The sequence below is a fragment of the Canis lupus genome, unplaced genomic scaffold (genome assembly GCF_011100685.1).
Source record: "Canis lupus familiaris isolate Mischka breed German Shepherd unplaced genomic scaffold, alternate assembly UU_Cfam_GSD_1.0 chrUn_S969H1135, whole genome shotgun sequence".
In the NCBI taxonomy this organism is placed as follows: domain Eukaryota; kingdom Metazoa; phylum Chordata; class Mammalia; order Carnivora; family Canidae; genus Canis; species Canis lupus.
Window position 1 is genome coordinate 1,300 of NW_023331936.1, and position 7,883 is coordinate 9,182.

The window sequence follows — 7,883 nt, forward strand, 5'->3', positions numbered from 1 at the left end:
AGGATATTGGCCTATAATTTGCTTTTTTTGTAGTGTCCTTGTCTGGATTTGATATAAGGATCAGAGTAATATTGGCCTCATAAAGTGAGTTTGGAAGTGTTCCCTCTTTTTTTTTTGGAAGAGTTTAAAAAGGATTAGTATTAATTCTTCTTCAAATATTTGGTAGAAATCACCAGTGAAGACATCTGGTCTTGCCTGGATTTTTCTTTATTGGGAGGTTTCTGGTTACTGATTCAGTCTCCTCATTAGAAATTGGTCTGTTGGGCAGCCCTGGTGGCTCAGCGGTTTGGTGCCACCTTCAGCCTAGGGCAGGATCCTGGAGACGCGGGATCAAGTCCCACGTTGGGCTCCCTGCATGGAGCCTGCTTCTCCCTCTGCCTGTGTCTCTGCCTCTAACTCTCTTCTCTCTCTGTCTCCCATGAATAAATAAATAAAATCTTAAAAAAAAAAAAATTGGTCTGTTCGGGCAGCCCTGGTGGCTCAGCGGTTTGGCACCGCCTTCAGTCCAGGGTGTGATCCTGGAGACCCGGGATTGAATCCCATGTCGGGCTCCCTGCATGAAGCCTGCTTCTCCCTCTGCCTCTGTCTCTGCCTCTCTCTGTGTGTCTCTCATGAATAAATAAATAAAATCTTTTTTTAAAAAAAGAAAGAAATTGGTCTGTTCATATTTTCCGTTTATAATTCAGTCTTGGTAGTTTGTATATTTCTAGAAATGTATCTATCTATTTTTTCTAGATTGTCTAATTTGTTGATGTATAAGTGTTTACAGTAGTCTCTTTTTTTAAAGATTTTATTTATTTATTCATGAGAGACACAGAGAGAGGCAGAGACGTAGGCAGAGGGAAAAGCAGGCTCCCCTCAGAGAGCCTGATAAGGACTCAATCCTAGGGTCCTGGGCTCACACCCTGAGCCCAAGGCAGACGCTCAACCACTGAGCCACCCAGCTGCCCCTACAGTAGTCTCTTATAAATCTTTGTATTTCTTTGGTATCAGTTGTGCTGTCTTCTCTTGCATTTATAATTTTTTTATTTGAGTCCTCTTTTTTCTTGTTTAATCTAGCGAAATGTTTTTCTATTTATCTTTTCAAAAACCCTGCTTAGTTTTATTGTTTTTTTTCTATTTTTTTAGTCTCTCTTTCATTTCTGTTCTTATCGTTGCTATTTCCTTTATTCTACTTCAGGTTAATTTGTTCTTTTTTCTCATTATTGCTTGAGGTATAAAGTTGAGGGAGTTTTTTAAAGATTTGTTTATGTATTTGAGATAGAAAGCACATGCTCAAGCAGGGGGAGGGGCAGAGGAAGAAGGAGAATCCTCAAGCAAACTCTCCAATGAGTGCAGAGCCCAGTGTGGGGCTCAACCTTAGGGCCCTGAGATCATAACCTGAGCCATGCTCAACCATATGAGCCACTCAGGCATCTAGTGTTTATTTGAGATCTTTCTGGTTTCTTAGTGTGATTGTTTATCACTCTAAAACTGTCCTCTTAGAACTTTTTTGCTTCATTCTTTAAGTTTGTTAAGTTGTGTTTCCGTTTTCATTTGTCTCAACATACTGATTTCTCTTTTTGATTCCTTCTTTGTCTCATTGGTTGTTCAGTAACATTGTTACTTAATCACCACATATTTGTGAATTTTCCAGTTTTTTTTTCTAATAGTTGATTTCTAGTTTCATACCATCATGGTTGGAAAAGATGTTTGGTAAGATTTCAATTCTCTTAAATTTGTTGAGGACATATTTAATGGGCTATAACATGTGATGTATCCTGGAGATGTTCCATGTGCACTTGAGAAGAATGTGTATTCTGTTATTGAATGGAATGTTCTGTAAGTGTCTATCAAGTACATCTGGTGTAATGTGTCATTTAAGTCCAATGCTTCCTTATTGATTTTCTGTCTGGGTGATCTATTTGTTGTTAAAAGTGGCATATTGAAGCCTTCTACTGTTATTATATTGCTATCTGTTTTTCCCATCACATTTGTTCATATTTGCTTTATATACTTAGATGCTCCTATGTTGGAGATAAATATTTGCAAATATTATACCCTCTTGATGAGTTGATCCCTTATCATTATTTAATGACCTTCCTTGTGTCTTGATACAGTCTGTAGTATATTTTTTAAGATTTTATTTATTTGAGAGAGAGAGATCACAAGAAGAGGGAAAGGGCAGAGGGAGAAGCAGACTCCCCACTGAGCAGGAAGCCCAACATGGGGCTTGATCCCAGGATCCCGGATCCTGGCATCACGACCTGAGTTGAAGGCAGACATTTAACCAGTTGAGCCACCCAAGTGTCCCAGTCTGTGATTTAAAGTCTATTTTGTTGGATATACATATAGCCTTGTTTTATTTTGATTTACACTTGCATGGAATATCTTTTTCTATCCCTTCACTTTTGGACTTGTGTGTCGCTTAAAGCTGAAGTGAATCTCTTAATAGGCAGCATCTGGTTGAGTCTTATTATTTTACCCATTCAGTATCTTTTGGTTGGAGAATTTAATTCATTTACATTTAAAATAATTATTGATAGTTATACGCTTAATATTGCCTTTTTATTAACTGATTTCTGGTTGTTTTTAATTCCTTTGTTCCTTTCTTTCTCTTTTGTGATTCGATGACTTTGAATTCTTACTGAAGAGCTTTTCAGTTGCTGCTCTGCAGAGAATAAAGTCATGTAAATAATAATTTTATCATCTTTCCAAAAATGCTACTTCTCTATTATATAAATATAATGCTGACTCTTGATCTGAAGTGATCAGTGTATCCTCGTATGCTCAATGTATTAAGAGTTGATTTTGGAGGGGCTCCTGGCTGGCTCAGTTTATGGAGCATGCAGTTCTTGATCTCAAAGTTGTAAGTTCAAGCCCCACGATGGGTGTAGAGATTACTTAAAAATAAAATCGTTTTTATTTTTTATTTATTTATTTTTTTAAAGATTTTATTTATTCATGAAAGACAGAGAGAGAGAGAGAGAGAGAGGCAGAGACACAGGTAGAGAGAGAAGCAGGCTCCAGGCAGGGAGCCCGACGTGGGACTCGATCCCAGGTCTCCAGGATCAGGCCCCAGGCCGAAGGCAGGCGCCAAACCGCCGAAGCCACCCGGGCTGCCCTAAAATCTTTTTTGAAAACATTTTATTTTTTTAAACAGAAGTGGGAAGTTGCCCCCCACATTTTATTTTATTGCTTAGATGTAAAAAAGTTTAGAAGATTATAGACAAAGGGGGAGAATTTTCCTGAGAAAATTTTATTTTGTTTTTTGTGTTTTTTTTAGAATGAGTGTGCACAGGGTGTGGGGGAGTGGCAGCAGGAGAGGTTGAGAGTCTTAAGAGCAGGCTCCCTACCCACTGTGGAGCTCACGACAGGGCTTATTCTTACAAACCCTGACTGAGATCATGAGCTGAGCCAAAACCAACAGTAGGACACTTAACTGAGCCATCCAGGCATCCCAGAAGAATATACTTTGAATTGCTTCTGCAATAAAAATATTAGATAAAAGCTACATGTTCAACAAAAATTTAGTGGAAAACTAAGTTGTAGTGTAATTTTTTTAGAATCTTACAATCCTGATTTCTTTGCAGAATCAATGCTTGATTCTTACTTCCTTTCCTAAATACTTCTTCCTTAAGTTCGATTTCCTAAAATGTCAGTGGACTTTATTTTCTAAACAAGAAAAGGATAAACAGTCCTTTTTATACTAAGGAGTCCTTCAAGATGGGTTGTTCTCCATTTTGTCACCAACTTTGTCTAGATCTAGCACTGTTTTCATGTAAATCTGGGGTGTTATTCTACATATAAGCAGTTTTTCATTTTTGTATTAGCAAACTTCAAAGACAGAAATTGGCAGTGCTTTTGAAATATTTATTATTTTATTATCTTATTCATAGTACTTTGGATTTATTATAGAAAATTAGAATATAGATAAGTGGTTAATTTAAAATAAATCCCTCTAGGCCAGCGATAACCGTTATTTAACAAACTTTGTGGTTATTCCTCCAGTCTTTTTTCTTAATATACACACAAACTTTTAAATAAATGTAAAATCATATATATATGCTATTTGAATCATAAACATTTGCCACAGGGTAAATAAAACCTTTCTCTAGAATATATTCTTACATACTAATATACCACAGAGCAACTGTATCATAGTTTTAACCTTTCCTCTGTGTAGACATTTGTTAATTTCTAGCAATTCTATTGCCTAGTTGTTTTAAGCAATAATTTTAGATTAGCCTTTGGGAAAATGTTAAGTGACCCAAAATCTCCCTTTTTTGATTCCTTTTCTAAAGGTGTTTTACTGGCAAATTCAAGTGTTAGAAAACAGAAGACTTTAAAGTTGGCTCCTAAATTTGAATTCTGCCTGTGCCACATACCAGTTGTGTGACCCTCAAAAGGAATAACTGATGTAAACGTACCCTCACAGAGTAGTCATTTCTTGATTCCTTTTCTTACCTTTTCAAGTGCTTTGCTCAAGTATAATGCTAGCCTGAGCAACTTTGTAAAGGACATTTTAATATTCTTATTCCCTGGATAAAGCAGAGGAAACTAATTTTTGGCAGCCAACTTTTGGCTACTAACCTTCATTTTCTAGCTGTCAGTTTTAACGTGTCGTTCTTTTGTTTTTGTTTTTTGTTTTCACTCTTTTTCTCCTAGAGATAAGATTTCAGTTCCGCAGCTGGACTGGAGTGCTTACCCTTGCTTTCTTTATTCATAACTGTATTATTACACTCTTGAAGAACAACAAGAACCAAGAAACAATTGTGAGTAATTGTCAGAGGAATTGAATTTTGTTACTGGATCTTAATTCTTAAATTTAAAAACAAGAGCAGTGGTCAGCAAAACTTCTACTGTAAAGATTTAGATGGTAATTTTTTTAAAAGATTTTATTTATTTGAGAAGCTCATGAGAGAGAGAGACACTAGTGGTGAGGAAGGGTCAGAGGAATAAGGGAAAGCAGGCTCCCCGCTGAGCAGGGAGCCCCAGTGTGGGACTTGATCCAGGACCCTGGGACCATGACCTGAACTGAATGCAGCCGCTTAACTGACTGAGCCACCCAGGCACCCTAGATGGTAAATATTTTAGGCCTTGTGGGCCATATGGTCTTTGTTATAACTATCTAACTCTGCTGCTGTGTCGTGAAAGTAACCATAAACAGTATTTGAACCTGGATGGTGGCTGTGTTTCAAGAAAACTTTATTTACCAAAACAGAGAGTGGGCCAGATTTCATCATGGACCATAGTTTGTCAACCCTGATGTAGAGTAATCACTAAAAAAGTAAAGAGGCATAGCTAATAGCCAACAGTGATGATAAATCTTTTTTAAATACCCAGGTTATAGCTCAGTGGAGAGCCTGCTTCTCCCTCTCCCTCTGCCTGCCACTCCACCTGCTTATGCTCTCTTTCTCTGTGTCACCATAAATAAATAAAATCTTTTTAAATAAATAAATAAAATAAAATACCTAGGTTATCTAAAATATTAAAACAACAACAAAGAACAGATGGACAAATGGAAAACAAATAGCAATAGATTGAAACCTAATCATATTGATAATTACTTTAAATATAAATGGTCTAGGGATGCCTGGGTGGCTCAGTGGTTGAGCATCTGCCTTCAGCTCAGGGCATGATTCTGGAGTCCTGGGATCAAGTCCCACATCGGGCTTCCTGCATGGAGCCTGCTTCTCCCTCTGCCTACGTCTCTCCCTCTCTGTATCTCTCATGAATTAATTAATTAACTAATTAATTAATTTTAAAAATAAATAAATAAATATAAATGATCTAAATCCTGCAATTAAAAGCTATCAGACTGATTAAAAAATAAAACCTGACTACAGTTAACCCTTGAACAAGGTGGGAGGGTTAAGGGTGCTGACTACATCATCTCCCACGTGCTGCAGTCATAAATTCATGTATAACTTTCCCCTACAGCTTAATTGCTAATAGCCTACCATTGACCAGAAGCTTTACTGGTAACATAAACAGTTGATTAACACATATTTTGTATGCTTTATGTATTACATATGTATTCTTGTAGTAAGAAAGCTAGAGAAAGGAAAACATTACTAAGAAAATCATAAGAAAGAGTACTGTATCTAGGGGGGAAAATCTGCATATAAGTGGACTTGCACATTTCAGACACATGTTTTTCAAAGGTTAACTGTATACTTTAAATGTAAAGATATACCATGCAGACACTAAATGTAAGACAGGTAGAGTGGGCTATTTTAATACCAGACAAAGTTGACTTCAAGAACAGGAATATTTCCAGAGATAAAGAGCAACAGTACGTAATGATATTTAGGGATCAGCCCATCAAGAAGACATAATAATCATAAATATATATGCACACCAAGAGACAGCTTCTAATAAATGAAGCAGCAACTGTCAAAACAGAAAGGAGAAGCAGACAAATTGAGTATTAGAATTGGAGACTTCATTACCCCTCCTTTAATCATTGATAGAATAGAAAATAAGCAGGATATAGAAAACCAAAACAGCATTAACCTACTTGATCTAACTAACATTTATAAAGATCTCTCTCAAGCAACAGCTGAATCACATTCTTTTCAAATGCTAATGAACATATACCAAGATAGTTCATATGCTAGGAAATTGAATAAATCTCAATAAAGTAAAAAGGATTGAAATCATACCAGGTATGTTCTTTGACCACAGTAAACTGAATTTAAAAAATCACTAACAAAGAAATTTGGAAAATTGACAAATACATGAAAATTAAATAGCCTCCTAAGCAGTGAGTCAAAGAAGAAATCACAAGAAAAATCAGAAAATACTTTGAAATTCTTGAAAATGAAGATACAACATACCAGAATTTAAGAGATGCAGCTAAAGCAGTGTTAAAGGGAAATTTATAGCTGTAAATACCTACATTAAAAAAGAAGATCTCAAATCAGTAACCTAACCTGTCTACCTAAGAAACAGAGAAAGAAGAGTGAACTGAACCCAGAGCAAGCAGAGATTAACCAGTGACTTGTGGCCTTCTCTGCAGATTTCAAATTCAGTTTGATGACTTCTAACTATATAAATGAAAATTATAGTGATGTTCTAATAGAGATCTACACATTTGTTACTGAAATACAAAAGAAGAAGAATTCACTATGCCTGGGGATTCTGAGAAGACTTCAACTAATGTTTGGCAGAGTCATTAGAAAGACAAAAATCCTTCTGAGGAGAAGGAAGTTAGCTCTCAAATTGGGGCAAGACTATAAGTCAAACTACCATTTTCATGTTTACTGTTGCCTGGTAACACATCTGGCACATTACCTGTGAATGGAGTAAGAATTGAGTTAATCTGGATTTTCCGAGCTCTAACTTGGTGATCCACCCAGGCGTCCCTAGATTTTAATTTTAAAACTGCCTTTTCACCAAGGGTTCATATTTTTGCCATGGCTTTTGGAAAACTTAAGAATTAAGTTCTCATCATTTGGGCACCTGTGTGGCTCAGTGGTTGAGCATCTGCCTTTGGCTCAGGTCGTGATCCTAGGGTCCTGGGATCAAGTCCTGAATCAGTCTCCCCACAGGGAGCCTGCTTCTTACTCTGCCTATGCCTCTGCCTCTCTCTGTGTCACTCATGAATAAATTAAACATCTTTTAGAAAGAAAAAAAAAATAGGTCTCATCATTTGCTATACCTATTCTTAGGCACAATTTACTTGTAGAGGTTTTTTTTGTTTGTTTTTTACTTTTAGAGTTCTTATCTTCCTTCCCACTTTAGATTTAGTTTGGTGTTTGTTTTGTTTTATGATTATTTATTTATTTGAGACACAGAGGGAGCACAACCCTGGAGAGGGGCAAAGGGAGATGGATAAGCAGACTTCCTGCTGACCAAAGAGCTTGATGATGTGGGGCTCGATCCTGGGACTCTGAGGT